This window comes from Monodon monoceros, unplaced genomic scaffold (assembly GCF_005190385.1).
Source record: "Monodon monoceros isolate NGI ecotype Baffin Bay Population unplaced genomic scaffold, NGI_Narwhal_1 Super_Scaffold_15, whole genome shotgun sequence".
NCBI classification, from domain to species: Eukaryota; Metazoa; Chordata; class Mammalia; order Artiodactyla; family Monodontidae; genus Monodon; species Monodon monoceros.
This window is the reverse complement of record NW_021703771.1, coordinates 68,117,712-68,137,285: the sequence shown is the minus strand read 5'-3', so window position 1 is coordinate 68,137,285 and position 19,574 is coordinate 68,117,712. Positions and strand designations below refer to the sequence as shown.

The 19,574-nt window shown below is 38.2% G+C and overlaps 1 protein-coding gene across 4 annotated transcripts in view; it reads left to right on the top strand.

The window, feature by feature from the left end:
* The first annotated feature begins 1,530 nt into the window (after positions 1-1,530).
* Positions 1,531-19,574, top strand: part of PLAGL1 (PLAG1 like zinc finger 1) — a 66,922-nt gene continuing 48,878 nt past the window's right edge. For 2 of the 4 annotated variants that reach the window (XM_029223357.1, XM_029223356.1), the window contains exons 1-2: positions 1,532-1,854; positions 6,119-6,188. The gene's annotated coding sequence lies outside the window, so the exon portion shown is untranslated. Of the gene's footprint in view, positions 1,855-6,118; positions 6,189-19,574 lie in introns of all 4 variants that reach the window. The other 2 variants (XM_029223355.1, XM_029223354.1) reach the window with 2 other exon arrangements.

The window sequence follows — 19,574 nt, the reverse complement described above, 5'->3', positions numbered from 1 at the left end:
ATAAGCTAGAAAAACCAATGAACAGAGTTTTTTAGAGAATCACAGTGAATGCAAATCAAAAGAAGATGGATACGGAAAATAAAGATCAAGTATAAGAACAACTGGTGACTGTGAAGTAGAAAAGTCAACCAATGAAAGATAAATTTATTCAGATATATAATATGAATGGGATACTATACTAAGAAGAATGGAATCTGTAAGTTAAAATATCATACTGTATACTCGGGGGAAAAAAACTGATACAGAATAATTGACACTGAGACATAGCCCAGTTAAGGATATACAGGGTACTTTAATGATAAAGAATTCTTCAGGCATCCAAGCAGAAAAATCAAATCACCTCCCAGGGAAAAATCACATAGGATTCAGTTCTCTCCACAGAAACCTATGATGTCAAAAATCAGTGAAGCAGCTACCTTCTTTTCCTGTTAGGTGTTGAAGGAAGGTGTGAATCCAAAATATTTGCCTCGCTCCGTTTTTTTTTTGTTGTTGTTTTTTAATGTGTAGAGATAAAAAGCAGATAAAACATTATAAGTGCTCCTTAAGAAAACAACTTGCAAAAGAGCAGTCCATCAAGCAATGAATAAAAATAATTCAGGAACGGATATGTTATGATGAACACTGAATTCATTTAAGTATAGTATTAAGACTGACCATCTGGGAGAATAAGGTGGTGGAGCAGTTGTAAACGTACTAAGCGCTGGTAAGCCAGAAGTAATACAAGCGATGGAAATCCGGAGATAGCGGTGAAGATTGATAGAAGTGTGAGATGTTCTTACATCATATTTCAGAGCTATGGGACTGTCTGAAACCTGTAGTGAACTCCATATTACATTAAGGCCTAGAAACATTTAAGTCTTTTTACTTAGTGTTTACAGGCCTCTTTTAGGGACGTGTATCTTGTAGGGAAGAAAGCAACCGCTGGAGATTTGCTTGTTTTTTTTTCTTAAACCCAAAGAACATTTTAAAATTACTTAAAGCATACGCAGAATGATTCCACAACTATAAAATAATTTCCGTCTAATCTTTCTGCGCCTTAGTCTCTGCAGCTATAAGACCGGGAGGAGTAGTTTTGCTCACTAGGTGGTCGTGAGGATTACGTTTATTTACCTGTGAAGTGCTTAGCACAGTGCCTGGCTCACATTTAGTGGACACATTTAGGCTGCCATGATTTCCACGCGGCACGAATAGGAGAATAGGAGGTAAGTTTAGCCTATTGCAGTGTTCTCCTAGCATCTGTCGTGTTTCTCATTTATGATTTGGCTCTGGGCGGTTCATCCTGGTGGTGACTTAAGTGAACAGCCCCCGATACGGTACGGGGCTTCGGGCTGGTTCGGGTCTACCTGCGCCAGCTCTGCACCTGGGCGACCTTGGCTTAGCCCACACGGATGACTCAATCGGCCAGGCGTCTGGGCGCCTGTCCTCTTCCTCCGCCCAGGCCGCCGACCCCCTGGCTCCCCAGCGGGGCCTCCTCCTGCCACGTGACGCCCCCGCCAGGGGCCCCAGCGCCCTCCTCGCGGACGCGCCGTTCCGGCTCCCGGGCTCCGCCTGTGCGCGGCCTCCTCGGCGCAGCCATCCTCGCGGCTGCCGAGGGCGGCAAAGCCCACGGCAACTGCCATTTGTCATTCAGCCCGTCGGTACCGCCCCGAGCCTTGATTTAGACACGTCTGGGGCGGATTCTGGCCTCACTCTCCTGGCGGACAGACGGACGAACGGACGGGGCGGCTCTCCTCCCAGCCCGGCGGACCGCGGGCCTTGGCGCGCGGGGCGCTTCCCCGGGTCGCCGTCATGGCCGCGGAGGCGGCGCGCCCGAGCTGCCGCGCCTGAGTTCCGGGGGGCTCCGGACCCCGCAGGGTAGGTGTAGGGGGCTCGCGGCCGCGCTCGGGGGCCGTGAGGCCGCGGCCGGCCTGGGGACGGCGGGGTGGCGGCGTTGCCGCGGAGCGAGGACCGCGCTGGGCTCCGTGCCGCGCTCGGGAGGGTGTGCCGGTGCCGACGCGCCGTGTACGTGACGGGGTCCGGGGCTCCTCGGGACGAAGTGTGAAACTCTGACGAATTGTCACCGGGCAAGCCAAGTCGGCTCGAACAACAAATTCTTTCGCCTGGTCGTTTTTAATGCCACTTTTTGAAGCGCTCGCGTATAGTTGGTATGCGGTAAATAGACCTCGGTTTTTGAAACCTGGCAATCTAACCTTGCTAAAAGGCCAGGAAAAAAGTCTGTGAAAAGTAATAATGTGACTAAACATGAAATGTTTGCGTTTACATTCATTATGGAAAATGTGACTCGTTTTATGCTTTAGTATTAGGGACCCTATCAGGTATGCTCTTAAGACTGTTTTAAAATGTGGGCTCTTAAAATTTTCCTAGGATAACTGATAATGCAACTTTGGTTATTTAGTCTCAGCATCAAACTTTAGGGGCAGTGCTGGGGGTTTTTTACTTCTTAATAAACATACTCCTGTAATTTGGACTTTTTTTTCCCCCAACAAATGTGTTACTTTTATGTTTTAGGAAACCAATAAAAATTAAAAATAGAAACACTCAGCTTAGGTCCTCCTTCTTCCAGGAATCCTTCTCTAACCCCTCCCTCCCCAGGCAGGATCGGAGGCCCCTCCTGTGAGCTTTCTGGGGCCTCACTGAGGTCCTGGTCCCTTATGTCCTCCCCCCCGCCCCCCCCCCCCACTGTGTATTAACCCATCAGTCTCGCTCGGAGCCCAGTGGATACTTAGCACATGGTAAGTGATTAATACTGTTTAACGACCAAAGGAAAAGATAAAACGAGCTGATGTTTCACAGTTTTTAGCTCTAAAGTTATAGAGTGGTAAATTAGATAAGAACATTTACTTAAAGTTAAGGATCTAGAAAAGTTGACAACATCCGACGTCCGTGCTGCACGTCCTAGCAGTTCCACTCCTGGGTATTTATCCTGTAGCATGATGTTTTTCAAAGCTTGAAGCCCATTTAGTGGGTCGTGAAATCAGTTAAGTGGATAAGGATCAGAATTTGTAAAACACGAACTAACAGAATAGAAAATATCAGAATGTGTCTCAGGTCATAGGGTATTTGCTTCATGAAACTTTTCTTTTTTCTTTTTTTCCCTCAGTTTTATACACACACAGATGTGTGTCATGATGTAAAACGTCATTCCTCAGTATGAGTCATGGGCAAAAAAGTTTGAAAGCCACTGCCCTAGATAAATTTTCATACATATACAAAAGCAGACGTGTACAAGAGGGTTTACTATAGTGTTATTTGTAAAACCCCAAAGCTGGAAGCGACCTTCATGTCCATCTGAAGGAGGAAGATAAATTATACTGCAGTCATAAAATGGAACCCACCCAGCACAGTGGTGAATGAAGTAGTTTTGTGTCTTAACACAAATGCGTCTCAATAATGTTGAGCCAAAAAAAAAAAAAAAAAAAACAACAAGTTGCTGAAGACTATCATCTGTGTGAAATTCAGAACGTGGTGAAATAAAGCTGTTGTTAGGGGTGCATGCGTAGGCATTAAAAATAGTAAAGAAAAATTATAAAGAAATTAATACCATAAAAATCAAGTTAGTGGTCACCTCCTGGGGATGAAGAGGGGGAATATGAATGTGAAGGGACACACTGCAAGGTTTTGGGATGCTGAAAATGCCTTTATCTCCTGACCTGGGCAGTGGTGACGTGGGTGTTTGCTTTATAACTCTCTGTTAAATGCTACATATAATGTCTGTATATTAAATTTCCCCCAAAGTATATTAAAATATGGGTGTCACAAAATGAAGCTGTCCAGCTTTTCTTTAAAAAAAAGAAAAGTCATGATCAGGAAGAGGTACCTAGGGAATTTAAATAATATCAAAACTCTGTTGTGGATGCATCAGTGTTCATTAACTTTTTTTTTAAATCTTGAATTATTTTTTTAATATTTAGAAGAAAATAAAAATCACTCACAGATAATACTGTGAACATTTTACTGCACTTGCTTTCTCAAAAGCGACTTTTACGTATTTTTTACAAAATTGAAATTGTTTCATATAGAATATAAGCTAAAATCAAATTCTTTATAAAAAAATTAATTACTGAAAAGTATATAAAACATAACAGACCTTCATTGACCTTCATCAAGGAGTTTAAAATGCTAACCTAACATGCTGTTATATTTACTTCAACAATTTCAGTTCCTCAGTCACTCTAGGCCACATTTCAAGTGCTCAGTAGCTGCATGTGACTAGTGGCTCTTATATTTTATTATGCTGTATTATTTTATATTGTGCTATATTATATAACAATATTTGCATCATTGCAGAAATTTCTATCAGAAAACATTGTTCAAGGTACAAACCCTTTGTTGGTTATATAAACTGCAGGCAATATTTTCTTTGTGCTTTTGTGTCTTAAGATGTTCTTTACTATTAAGGAAATATATTTTGAAAACTTTTTCTAAAAGTTTTAAAGTTTGCATTTTTTGCATTTAGTTCTTTAATTTGCCTGACATGTATATGTATATATAGGTGAACATATTTTATTTATGCAATGAGATCAAGATTAATGTGTTTGCTTTTTCCCATGTGGTAATTGTCCCAGTACCAGAGATTTGCAGTGCCACCTCTGTCATATAATATTCCCAGAAATCCTTGGGCTCATTTCTGGATTCTGTACTCTGGTCATTGATTTGTCTCTTTCTGCAAATACTACCAATTTTTATTTTCTTTTGTTTTATATGTAGTATATTTTTCAGTTCTAAGAATTAAAAAATTTTTTCATTATAATTTTTTTTCTTATCCTCTGAGATTTTTAGAAGTATTTTCTAGTTCCAAATGTGGAAAGTTTTATGAGTTATCCTTTTGTTATTGATTTTTTAACTTGCAGTGTAGTCAGCAAATGAGGGTTCTATGCTACTGATTCTTTGAAATTTAAGAATTGCTTTACGGCCTCATGGTTAGCTTTTCAACTGCTCCTTGAATGATTGAGAAGAATATATATTCACAGACTTTTGGGGCAAGGTAGGTATATGTCTTAGATCAAGCATAAATACTGTGAGGTTCAAATCTTTTTTAACCTTACCAATTTTTTGGTTTCTTTGATCTGTCAATTACTGAGATTGGTGTAATAAAAATATCACAGTAAAATAATGAATTTTCTCAATTTCTTCTTATAGTTCTGTCAACTTTGCTTTATAAAAGTTGAAAGTACATACAAGTTTGGAATTGCTCTTTCTTCTCTGTGCATTGGACCTTTTGTCATTCTATAGTGACGCCTCCTCACCCAAATGCCTGTTAACCTTAAAATCCATTTTGTTTTATAATCTCCTAGTCACACCTTTCCCTTAGTTAGCATTTGCTTAGAATATTTCTTTCAAATAGGTAAAACCTCATAGTTTTTTCTAATCCACTCTGACAATTTGTCCTTTAAGTGGGTCTATCAGTCCAATTAAGTTTAGTGTAATTACTGATATATTTAGGATGAAAGTTAGCATTACCTTTTAGGGTTGTTTTTATCCTGTCTTACTGGTTTTTTCCTCTTCTTTGCCACCTTTTGGTTTTTTTCTTATTCCATTTTCCTTCCTCTTGACTAGTATGAAGGTTACAAATTTATTTCTTTTAGTGGTTTCTTTCAAAATTTTAATATACTAACTTAATATAAAGTTTATTAATTCTTGTTTTTTTTTAAAATTCTTGTTTTGAATAATTCAAGAAGCATGAGTTGCCTTGACACCAGTTAATCTCCCAGCTTAAATGTTGTTGTCTTCCAGAGTTTAGTTCCATTTTGATTTTTTTTCCTATAAATTTGACATCACTGTTTTTTCTTTTCATGAATTCTTTGCCATTCCTCCTTGCATCTCAGATCTTTCTTTTCTTCTTCCTCAAATATATATTTTACAAGCTTGTTTATTAAGGGACTGTTGATGGCAAATGTTATCTGAAAATGTCTTTATTTTGCATTCATTCTTGAATGATGATTTTGTTAGACATATAGTTCCAGGTTGGCAGTATCTTTCTCAGCCCTTTGGAGGTGACATTCCATTGACTTCTACTTTCAATGTTAGAATTAGTTCAAATAACTGTTATTGGTTGGTAATTTGTCTTTTTTTTTTTTTGCCTGATTCTAAGATCTTCTCTTTCTTTTGTTTTCTACAGTTTTATGACAGAGCGTGTCTAGATGTGGATATTTCATTTATCCTGGATTTATTGTGTTCCTGTCTCTAAGGTTTGTTTTTCATCAGTTCTCGAAAGTTTTATCTTTTATGTCTTTCAATGTTGCTTGTCCTCCATTTTTCCCATTCTTTCCTTTAAGAACTCTGATTAGACTTCTGTTAGACTTTGTCATTCTGTCGTCCATGTCTTTTAATCTCGCTTTTATATATTATACATATTTTTGACCTTGTTGAATTGTAGATAATTTCTTCAGATCTGTATTCTCATCTTTGTCTAATTTTTTTCTTCTTCAGATTGAACTATAATTTAAAAACAATGAAGACATAAGAATAAAATGTATGGCTTGATGAAATTTACATATGTATATGCCTGTGTGATCACCACCCAGATAAAGAAACAGAACATTTTCATCCCTGCAAAAGTTCCCTCCTGTCTCTATCCATAGAGCCCTTCCTCTCCCCTAGTCAACTATTCTCACTTCTATCACCATAGATTATTTTCACGGGTTCTTGAACTTCATATAAATAGAATCATATAGTTTATTCTTTCTATATTTCTTTTCTTTTGTTCATGCACATTGCATGTATAAGTTGCAAGGGATGACAAACTGTGGGCCAATTCCAGCCCATAACATATTTTCATATATGAAATTTTATTGTATATAGCCATGTCCATTCAGCAGAGTTGGGTAGTTATAACAGAGACCATATGGCCCATAAAGCCTGAACTATATATTATATGACCCTTTACAGAAAAAGGTTAGTGATGTATTTTCTATAGTATTGCATTATAAGGATATACCACAATTTATCCTTTTTTCTTGTTGATAAGCATGGGAGTTGTTTTCAGGTTTTGGCCATTATAAATAAAATTACTATATATGTTCTTGAAACTGCCGTTGGTGAATGTATATACTCATATCTCTTGGATATATACCAAGGAGCTGAATTGATGGTCTTTGGGTAAGTTGATTGCATTTCCATGAATATTAATAATGTTGAACATCCTTTTATATCTTTTTTGGCCATTCAGATTTCTCTTATGAAGTGCCTATGTAAATCTTTTGGCCACTTTTTAAAATTAGGCTATCTTTTTGTTAGTGATTTTTAGTTCCTTATGTATTTTGAATAGGAAACCTTTATCAGATACATGTTTGCAAGTATTTTCTACCTGTCTGAATTTGCCTACTTAGTCTGTTAATAATGCCTTTGGATGAACAGATTTGTTTTTATGAACAGTCTATCAGTGTTTTTTTTGGGGGGGGGCGGGGGGGGGGGAGGGGGGGAGGTTAGTGGTTTTTTTGGGGGGGGGGGGGGGGGGGGTGGAGGGTGGAAGGTTAGTGCTTTTTTGTACCCTGCCCACAGAATTCTCTTCCACCTTCATTGTTGCCCTCCATCAAGGTCCTGAAGACATTTGCTTATTGTTTTCCATCAGAAGCCTTATAGTTTTAGTCCTCACAGTTGGGTCTTTGATTTATCTACAGTTGATTTTGTGAGGCAGGGGTCAGTATTTATTTTCCAGGTGGTCATCTAGCTACTCTACACATTTATTGAAAAGATTTTACTTTTTCCATTGAATTGCAGTGGGACCTTTGTTAAAAATGAATGATCATATATTTGGGTCTGTTCTGGACTCTAATCTGTTCCACTTAAACTATTTATCAATTCTTTCATTGGTACTGCACTTTCTTAATTACCATAGTTTATACTAAGTCTTGACATATAGTACTGTAAACCCTCCAGTTTTGGTCTTCTTAAGGATTGTTTTAGCTATTTAAGTGCTGTGCATTTCCATGCACATTTTAGAATGAGCTTGTCAACATCTATTTAAAGAAAAAGTCTACCAGACTTTTGATTGGGATTGCATTGACTCTGTAGAACAACTTTAGGAGAATGGACATCTTAATAGAATCGTCCAATTTATGAACATGGTAAATCTCTTAATTGAATAAGTTCTTCAGTTATTCTTAGCACTGTTTTATGTTTTTCACTGTGGAGGACTTACACACTATTAAATTTATTTCTAGCCACTTGAGTTTTTTGATACTATTGTAAATGGTATCTTTTTTTCAATTTTATATTCCAACCATCTTGCTAGTATATAGAAATGTAATTGATTTTTGTATATTGAGCTTGTATTTAGTGACTGTGCTAAATTCACTTTTCAGTTCTGGTAGTTTGTAGATCTTTCTAAAGCTACAATCATGTCATCTGTTTAAAAAAAAAGATTAAATTTGTCTTTCTAATTTCTATTCATTTTTTTTCTTGCCTTATTGCACTGGCTGGAAACACTGGAACAGTATTTAACAAAAGTGTTAAAATGGACATCCTTACTTTTTCCTGATCTTAAGGGAGAATATTTCACTTTTAAGGATGATGTTTACTGTACATTTTTGTAGATGCTCTTTACCAGATGGAGAAATTTTTCTATTTCTGGTTTACTGAAATTTGTTTTCACAAGTGTGTATCAAAATTTAAAACTTTTAATTATGAAATAATTTTAGATTTACAAAAGAGTTGCAAAGGTAGTATAGAGTGTTCCTATATATGCTTCACCTAGCTTCCTCTGATGTTAACATTTTACATAACCATGATGCATTTGTCAAAATTAAGAAATTAACATTGGCGCAATACTATTAACTATAGACTTTATTCAGATTTCCCCAGTTTTCCCACCAATGTTCTTTTTCTGTTCCAGGACATAATCCATATACCACATTACATTTCCTTGTCACGTAATCTACTCTAATCCGTGACAGTTTTTAAGTCTTTTCTTGTTTTTCGATACCTTGCCACTTTTGAAGAGTAATGGCCATGTATTTTATACAGTGTCCCTCAATTTGGGTTTGTCTGATGTTTTCTCACAATTAGACTGAGGTTATGGACTTTGAAGGAAGAATACCACAGAGATGTTGTGTCATTGCATCATATCTGGGGGCACATGATATCCATATCAACACATTAACCTTGATTACACAGTTTAGGTAGTGTCTGCCAGACTTATCCATTGTAACAGTTCTGTTTTTCGTTTTTCACATTCAAGGGAAGGAGAGGGAAAAATATCAAATGATTTGTGAGTATATATTAAAACTACCATAATAGTTAATAAATATTCTGAGGGATTTATTTTGAGGTTGTGCAAATGTCCTGTTTCTCCTTAAAGTTTTGCTCATTAATTTTAGCATTCAACTGACCTTGCCTGTAGCAGTTATTATTGTGGTATTCTAGTGGTGATTTCCATTTCTTTTATTCTTTCTTTGTTTATTAACTGGAATTCTGACTCGGGAACCAGCCTGCCTGAGTTCAGTTCCTAGTTCTGCCCCTTCCTTGCTACAGTGTAATATTGGACAATTACTTAACTTCCCTATATTTCAAATTTCTCATCTATAAAATGTAGATAACAAGTGTCTACCATAGAAGGTTGCTGAGAGGATTAAAAGAACTAATATGTAGAAAGGGCTAAGAATTGTGCTTAGTGCCTAGGAAGTACTCATTTTTTTCTTTATTTCTTAATGTGGTAAGTTATTCTAATTATTTTCATAATTATACAAGTTATCTTATTATGAAATCATCTTGTACTCTTGGATAAAACTTACATATATGACCTGGATTTAATTTACTCTTTAATTTTTTTCATGTAATATTCATGAGTCATACAGCAGGTGTTCTTTTGCCACAGCAAAGGACACAATGAATGATAGATTCCTAAAAATATATATATAAATTACACATAGGGCTTAGCAACTGAGGTGGCAACATTCCTAACTTTCTAGAGCAATTTCTATCTGACTCTTTTGGTAAAGCTAGAGATAGAGATAGCTTTTGCAAATGAATCTTTTTAAATATTAAATTGAGCAAATTCAAAACTTGGCATATATTGTGAAAAATGGCCACTCAGCAGGAAGGAAAAATGATTTTTAACTTTCCTACATGTTTTACCTTGAACATTGTATTATCGTAGAGGTTTCAATGTTTGGAATATTTAAAAGGATTCATTTGCCAACAGTATGTATTGAGCACTTTCAATGTGCTAGGCAATGTGTTTTTCTAGTTTGGGATACGGTTTTTGCTCTTGGGGGAGCTTATGGGACAGTCAAGATCATTTTAAAAGTTGAAGTTAGGCCTACTTGAATCATTCAGGGAAACTCAATTTCTGTTACTTTTTAAGAAGTTGATAAAATTGAATTCTAATATCTTTGTTTTTCCCACTCCTCTCAGCATCTTGGATTAGGTCCTTATCATTCTATGCTATTTCCACCCATATTGAGATTTTCCTTCCCTTCCTATCATGTGTAATGACCACTGGGGTCATTTCCCTGGAAAGAATTCTTCAGTGACATCCCAGGATTTGAGAAAACAGGTCATTGACTTCTTAACCTGACAGTGGTCATTTTTCTATCTAGTCCCAAGTGGCTTTACTAGCCTTATAGTCTTACTCCTCAGAATTAGTCCAGCGGCACAAGTGGTCTTAACTACTCATTAGAACCTGAAGTCAGTGCACTGTTTTTGAGGCTATGCTTTTTCTTGCCAGGAAATGCTCTTGGCAGTCTATGCTTGTTCATGCCATTTCCTCTGTCTTAAGTGAATTTCCCAAAAATCTTCTAGGATCTGTTCAGAGAATACTCACTCCACAATCCTACTAGCTAGATAGGAACCCTGTAATTTGTAATCTATAGCCCTTGTTAAAATATTTCCTTCATCACCAATCTATATCTAAATGTCACTTCCAGTTGGTCAGGTTCTTAGAGATGGGGTTCCAGTCCTTGCCATGATACTTTGCATACAAAGAGCTATTGCTAAATAGCTACCACTCTTAAAATACCTGCTGTAATCGTGCAACAATTTTGCAAAGTGTTATTGTCTCTCTTTTAAGTTGTGAAGAAACTCAGTATCAAAGAGATTAAGAAACTTGCCCAACACCAGTATAGTTAGTAAGTGGCAAAACTGGTCTGTCTGATTCAAAAGCTCTTGCGATTTCTTGTATGTCATCCCACCTTGGTACTAAAAATAAATAGTTAAATAAAATTATTAAACAGATGTATTTTTGGTGAAACACATCATTGAAATTGCTTCACTTACATTACCAATATGCTACTTGGAATCATCGTTTCAGTGACTAAGTTAGTTGCTGTGGACTAACCGATGTACTCCTATTTTCTTTGGATTTTCCTTCCAAGTTTCCATTGATACTAATGAATAAGGTTTGATAATCTAATTTTAGCTTATTTTGGGGGTAAGTGAAATAGAAACTTAAGCACAATTTGTTTTATTTTGAAGAAGAATATTTTGCATTTGCCTAATAACTTTTACTAGGTAAAAATAGTCTGCTTGTCTTTTGCGAAGTACTTTTTCTATTGAGATGTAAAATACATGGGTGTGGGGAGAGCATATAAAGTGTGCCAATCTTAAGTAAACAGCTTGATGATTTTTCTAAAACATACTACCTGTATAATTATTGCATGAAGATAGACAATATTACATCCATCCAGAAAAAGCAAATTCTCTCACGCAGCTCCTAGCCAGGACCTCCCCAGAAGTAACACTCTTTTGATTCCCGTCACTCTAGATTAGTTTTGTCTATTCTTGAACTTTAAGGGTAACCAGGTAGTATGTACTTCTTCATGTCTGGCTTCTTTCATTCAGCATAATTGTTTTGAAATTTATCCATCCTGATGCATGTATAGTTTATTCTTTCTTTCTCATATATATTTTTTCTGATTAGCATTCCATTCTATCAATATACCACAATTTGTTTATTCATTCTGTTAATAGATGTGTGGGTGTGTTCTGATTTTGGCTATTATAAATAAAGCTGCTATGAATAGTCATACACAGATGTTTTGGTGGACATTTGTAGTATTTTGCTTGGGAACATATGTAAGACTAGAATTAAGTCACAGAACAGCCGTGTATTTAGTTTCAGTGAATTCTGCCGAACAGTTTACCAACAGTGAATGGATAAATGGACACTCCTGGTAGCAGTGAGAGTTACAACTGTAGTTCCACATTTTCGCCAGCACTTGATATTATTATTTTTCATATTAAGCCCTCTGGTGGATGTGAGATGCTGTCTCATGGTTTTCACTTGCATTTCCTTCATTATTAATAATGTTGAGCACCTGTTCACGTGTATCTTGGCTAATTTGGTAAGGTAAAAACATATTTTTTGGAGCAGTACTTGTTTAAGTCTTTCACACATTTTTATTGGGTTGTTTGTCATCTTATTGATTTGTAGGAATTCTTTGTATTCCGGAAAATGTCCTTTGCTGGATGCGTATATTGCAAATAGCTTCTCAGTCTGACTTTTCTGTTTTCTCTTTTACTGATGTTTTTTTTCAGGAACGGTTCTTAACCAAATCCAGTTTATCAATTTTTTAAATAGTTACTGTGTTTTGTATCCTGCTTTAGAAATCTTTGTCTGTTCCACAGTCATGAAGGTATTCATTTTCCATTCACATTTAGGTCTGTGATCCATTCTATGATCTATCTCAGATTTTTGTTATGATGTGAGATAAGGGTCAAGGTTCACTTTTTTCAGTATAGCTGCCCTTTTAAAATTCAGAGATTATATTACAAAGGAATAAGGGAAGAGGGGAGAATTGGCTGTCGTTGCCATAGCTTCTATTTGTATGCACTTTGTAAGTGCTTGATATTTGATTAAGTCTCAGCTACCTCTAATGGCAGCCTCATAATCATACATATAGCCCTGTGATAGAAGACTTTCCCAGATCTACTTAACAGGAAGAGTACCAAGTAGTGACGGGGTTACCTACTTCTTAGTGAGACCAGTGTTCAGATCTTTAGTTAAAATTCCTCTCAAATTACTGGTGTTTCTTCTTTATATGGCACTGTTGCCATCATAGCAGTTGGGAGGTAATGAAATCCTAAATCAAGAAAATCTAAAGAAAGATGTGGCTCCCCAGGTCTTACAATAGAGTGGACTATGGTGGGAGGGAGACCAAATGAAACATCTTTTGGTCTTGGTTAGCTCCTAAACATCTCTCATCCTTTATATTTTGGAAAAGAGACTGGAGGTCTAGATTCCAGGTAATTTTTTTTTTAATACATTTATTTATTTATTTTTGGCTGTGTTGGGTCTTCGTTTCTGTACGAGGGCTTTCTCTAGTTGCAGCGAGCAGGAGCCACTCTTCATCGTGGTGCGCGGGCCTCTCACTATCGCGGCCTCTCTTGTTGCGGGGCACAGGCTCCAGACGCGCAGGCTCAGTAGTTGTGGCTCATGGGCCCAGTTGCTCCGCGACATGTGGGATCTTCCCAGACCAGGGCTCGAACCCGTATCCCCTGCATTGGCAGGTAGACTCTCAACCACTGTGCCACCAGGGAAGCCCCCTAGATTCCAGGTAATTTTACTGTTGGTTACCACTAATGCAGTTAGTAGATGCAGATTTTTCATTTCATAGGAAGTATTTAGTATTGCTAGACCTTGAAACAAAAGGTCTCTGTTTGATAATTAAGGCTTGGACCCACCCAGTGTTAAGTGTCCTTCCTTTTTTCATTCCTGGGGGAAAATACTCTGAAATATCCTAGAAGGGTAGATGTATTAGTTTGCTTGGGCTGCCATAACAAAATACCACAGGTTGGGTGGCTTAAACAACATAAATGTACTCACAGTTCTGGAGTCTGGAAGTCCAAGATCAAGGTGCTAGCAAATTTGGTTTCTTATGAGGCTCTCTTCCTCACTTGGAGGTGGCTGCCTTCTTGCTGTGTCTTCACACGGCCTTTCCTCTATGCACTGGGTGTGTGCATGGAGAGAGAGTGGTCTCTGGTGTCTCTTTGTCTTCTACTAAGGTCACCAGTGCTATTGGATTAAGGCTTCATCCTCAACCTCATTTAACCTTAATTATCTTTCTAAAGGCTCTATCTTCAAATACAGTCACATTGGGGGCTTCAACATATGAATATTGGGGGGCACAATTCAGTTCATAACAATGGGTTTTCTAGAAATGCATGCAGCAGTAAAATATTGAGACTGAATATAAGCTGCTTTAGTGTTCATGCTGCTTTCACTCTCTGCCATATATTTCATAAGAATAACCAGAGTTTTCGGGCTTCCCTGGTGGCGCAGTTGGTTGAGAGTCCGCCTGCCGATGCAGGGGACACAGGTTCGTGCCCCAGTCCGGGAAGATCCCACATGCTGCGGAGCAGCTGGGCCCATGAGCCATGGCCGCTGAGCCTGTGCGTCCGGAGCCTGTGCTCCGCAACGGGAGAGGCCACAACAGTGAGAGGCCTGCGTACCGCAAAAAAAAAAAAAAAAAAAAGAATAACCAGAGTTTTCATAATGCAATTAGTTTAGTTTAGCTCCTGCTGGAGATTTTGAGAGCTTGTGTGAAGTAGAGCTGTTGTGTTAAATCTGTCTGTACTTCTGTGAAGCATGAAGTCAGTGTCATATGTTTTAGGGATAATACCACGTCACATCAAAGAGATGTTTAAAACTGCAATCTAGAGAATTGTTTTTAAACATCTGGGGAAGGATGTTCATATTCTCAGAGGATGTGATGTAGAACATCATTCACTGTGACATTTTAAAAATCTACAGTATATAGGAAAATTGTTGATTTTTCTGATACCTTTCTGGGATTATTAAGATAATACAGATCCGTCTTTGGATGTTGTAGATTATAAATTTCTCCAGTACACTTTAGGAATTTTTGTTTTGTTTTGTAGTGACTTACCTGTTTCAGTTAATCCCAGTTTTTTTCCCCACAATGTCGGAGGAGTAGATGATGGAAAGCATTCTAGTTTTAAAGCATAAACATGTTACTCAGATTTTTAAAAATTAGAGTAGATGGTATCTTGTGTGTGTGTAAAAGAAGGAACGTTTGATTTCCTCTATTAGGTTGGCAATTCAAAATATCTTATAATCACCTAAATTCCCTGCCCACTCTTATGCTTGCTTCAGTTAAAATAAGCAAGAGGAAGAAGAAACTTGTTGGTCCATGGGGTTGCAAGATTTTGAAGAAGAAGATTGATCAAAGGTTGTATATGTTGAAGTCCATGTTTATTCCATGAATCTTACGTTGGGAGCTCTCAGCTGTTTAGAAGCCAGTATCCCTATTCCTGTAATTGTTTTGACAGGTAGAGAAAGTGATGTAGTCTTTTCCATATCTTGCCTGGGAAGATATGGAATTACCTGAATGACATATGTGTTGTTTTTAAATTGGAAACGTCAGACTTCACTGGCCAAATAGGATCCGAGACTACATAAAACCTTTGTGGAAGATTTAGGAACAGCTAATGTAGAGCTAATTCTAGTAAAGACAGCATCTGACCTCCCTTTTCAGTGCATGGACAGATGTATAATGGTTCCTCCTGAACTGTCACTTTCAGATCCCTGTTTTTAAGTAGGAAATGAAGTGAAATAAATAGAAAAGTTTTCCAAATGAAAAGGAGATCATAAATCTGTTAAAAGCAGGTGACGGTGGTAAAAACACAGACAGTATATAGTGGCAATAGTGAGGCATCCTAGAACTAGTAAAAAATCAACATAATAGAAGGAATTTGATATGAGCAGAAATCTAAAGCGCAAGAGCACAATCTCTTTTTAGATCAGAAAGGAAGAACAGGATTTGACAGCTATAGCTTATAAATGCTATTTACATAATTAAAGAAAGAATGTATCTACTGGGTACGTTTTTTTCCACAAGAGATTTGGTGGCATTTTTAACATGACCAAGTGAGAAAGATTTGATGACAGAAAAGACTGTTGGGTCACCCAACATCTACATTGAGATGTAGAATATGGTAAAGTTGGTTCCTCTGATTGGCAGCATTTGATACCACTGTCCATTAAAATCATTTAACTAACTTACCTTGTTTGGATTACACTAAGGAACCTTGTGTATCACTCAGGAGAGGCTAGGTTATGCTATAGAACAAATGACTCCAAAAGCTCAATGGTTTAACACAATGAAAAGTATTAGTTTATTGTTTGCCTATGCCACATATCCAAAGTAGATTGGAAAAGGGAAACCTGGAAGACACACTGGAGTCACTGGTCCATAGCAATTTTGAAATCCCTCATGACAAGTATCATGACACGTAGGGGAACAAATATTTCTTAATTAGGGCCTGATTCTACCTTCTTGTTCATTGTTTTAAGAGGCCTGGATCTTCCCTTTGGAGGGTTCTTTCTTTTCTTTTCTCTCCCTTAGCCACATATGAAGTGGAGAGTAAAGAATTTGCTGTACTTGGGAACTGAGCAACTCTTTCTGCCCACTTCCTCCAAATAGAAGGTTGGGAACCAAAGTATCATTTTAAGACTTCAATTGATAAGCTGGTTCTTTGGCAGCATAATTCTCTCCAAAATCTAGAATTTTTCTTATCTGTTTCCAATGATTTCTATGTGCTAGTAAATACATCCCTATTTTTTTTCTTTTGTTTTGAGATATGGTTCTTAGATTTGCTGCCTTGATTTGCTTTCTCATTCCTGTAGCTCTCTTTCTTGACCCAAAGAAAGTTACTTTGGGACTGGCTTGCTTCTTTCGGAAATCTTTACCCTTAATCTCATCTTCTTCCTCAGTCTTTTTATCCATATAAATGACTTAGTGGATACATTATCTATCGTTGCCCTGAGGCAATTTAATTAAAAAAAAAGATTTTCCTAGGCTTATGACCTTCAAAGTCTTTAAACTGTTAGTATGGGAGTTGAGAAGTATTTAGTTCTTTTTTTTTTTGCCATATGTGGGCCTCTCACTGCCGTGGCCTCTCCCGTTGCGGAGCACAGGCTCCAGACGCACAGGCTCAGCGGCCATGGCTCACGGGCCCAGCCGCTCCGCTGCACGTGGGATGCTCCCGGACCGGGGCATGAACCCATGTCCCCTGCATAAGCAGGCGGACTCCCAACCACTGTGCCACCAGGGAAGCCCTAGTTAGTTCTTTTAATACTGCAAATCTGAAATGTCTGATCCTCTATTCCTCCACTTTTTGAAAACTGGATAGTCCTTTTTTGAGCTCATCTCTTTCTTGAATACCTTGCCATATGCAGCCAATAACCAGTGCACTCTTCCAGTGTTTTGTTTTGTTACCTCTTCTAGGGCTGCAGTTTCATCAGGTAGGTGATCTGCCTCCCAAGGCACCAGAAGCAAATGCTTTACCAAATACACCACTGTATAAAATACACCACTATCTTTCCAGCTCTTAAGATAATTTTTCTCACTGCTTCCTGACCACAAAACCATGGTCATGTGTTTTAGGTTTTTGCTAGAGAAGCATCCTACTTCTGGTACCAATTTCTATATAGTCAGGATGGGCTAAAGTTATCTGTGCTAATGAGCCATCCCCAAACCTCAGTGGCTTCACAGAAGAACAGTTTATTTCCTTGTTCACACTAAACATCCATTGTGGATTTGTGGGAGGCTCTACTCCATCCACACTGTCAGACTTAGGCCTGTGATGTATCACCGTCTTGAGCTGTATGCTTTCTGAAATACTTGGTCTTCTCGATTTACGTGGTAAGGAAAGATAATATTAAATGGTCTTGTGCCAGTAATTAACTGTTTGTTGGCAGCCCAGAGCTAGTCACATGGCCCTGCCTAACTATAAGCAGGTAGAGAAGTCCAAGCAGGAATATAAACAGAAGGACTGGTACTGTGACTCTAAACAGTTAAAAGTTTTAAGATAGTAAACTAACTATAAAAATATACTCTATCATTCCTTGACAAATTGATCTCAAATGACCTGGAAAACCAGGTTTGAATGTGGAATTCTTAGTCTTGAGATTTCTGCACCTTTAGAACATGGCAGTGTAGGGAGAGCTGGCCCATCTTCTCTTTTCTTCACATTCTTGGCCCAATTCTGCACTATGAAGGGCACACATTTGGTTTTGTCCACACCCCTACAAACAGCCACCCCTTGGACACCTCTTGAGCCTCGTGTGGCACATAGAGTGGAATGATCTGTCCTAAAAAGTAACAGGTTTAGGTGAAAGGACTGTGCAGTCCCTGGCGGCAGGCTTGAAGCTCTTTGAACAAGAATTCCGTGGTTCCAGGATCCTGGAGCATAGTCTAGGAGGGGAGTCTGGGCCTGGGTGGGTATGTCCTCTTAGACACTTGGACTTTTCACTGTGGAAGGAAGGGTTTGCTGTGAACCACTCTTGCCCATGTTTAAGGACAGTGCTGAGCAAGTGTAATATCTGTGTTGCCTAGAAAATGAGAGTAAGATATGAATGAGCACATAAATCTATACCATTCTCGTGCTTACTAATTTAGCTTCCTAGATAGAGCTAGAAAGGGAAAATGCCCTGATCACCAAAGTTGAGTTGAATGTCTTGACAATTATTATTTTTATTATAAAGTCCTCATTATAATATATAAATCAGTTTCTTATGTTTTTGCTCGTAGCAAATTTATATCAATCCTAGGTTTTCTGACCTTATGGAGGTATTGGGACTTACCAATAAGTCACATCTCTCTGAGTGATGCCCTTACCCTGTTACCATGTAATGGGAACAACTAAGAAACTGTGAGATCTAACCATCATGAAGGGCAGTCAGCCTGGGGAGCAGAATCTGGGTGATCAGATCAAATGTTAGCTCTACTGCTTCATAACTGTCCAATATTAGGAAGGTATTTTTTCTTTCTGAGCCAAAATTTTCTTATTTGTATAAAGGGGATAAACCCACCTATTCTCAGGTTGTTGTGATCAATATAATATACACCAAGTGGCCTACACAGAAGATATTCATATGTCAAGCAAAGGCTTTTTCTTAATTAAAATAATGAAAAGTAATGAGGTATTTTAAGAAGTAAATCTGAGATTTAGTACAGGGAGGTTGACATAAGGAAGGAAAGAGATGGGGGTCCGTGGAAGATAAAGTCCTTAGTTTAATATCCTGAAAAGAGTGCTTTGGGGCAGCCCTAGGCTCTTGCTTATCTCCAAGGGAAGGTATGTATCTTTACTATCTCAACCTAATAATTTCTCTTGAGCTTCAGTGTCCTGATTTGTTAAATGAAGATGATAGGAATTGCTTTGATGACCTTGATAAGGATCCTTTGATAGAGTGGTGGAGATAAGAGCCAAGGGAATGGGTTGGAAAGTGAATAGGAGGTGAGGAAATGGGGATTATCTGTTTTCAATTCTTTTCTGTGAAGTTAATCTGAGAAAGTTAGTCTGTGAAACATAGTGGGAACTGGAGGGCAATGCGAGGTCAGTGAAGGTTTTGTTTATTAAAGGTTGGGAAATACCAGAGCATGATTGTGTGTTGGGGAGAAGTACCTCTAGTAGAAAGGGAGAGGATGATAATGGAGAGAAAACTTTGGATGGCGAGGTGGGGTTGACCTTTGGTGCTAGGAAGAGAAATTTGTAGGTTTAGCATGGGGAAGATGAGATGCTCCACCCAGTAGCTCTCTCTCTCTCTCGCGCTCTCGCTTGCGTGCGCTCCCTCTCCCTCTCCCTCTCCCTCTCCCTCTCCCTCTCCCTCTCCC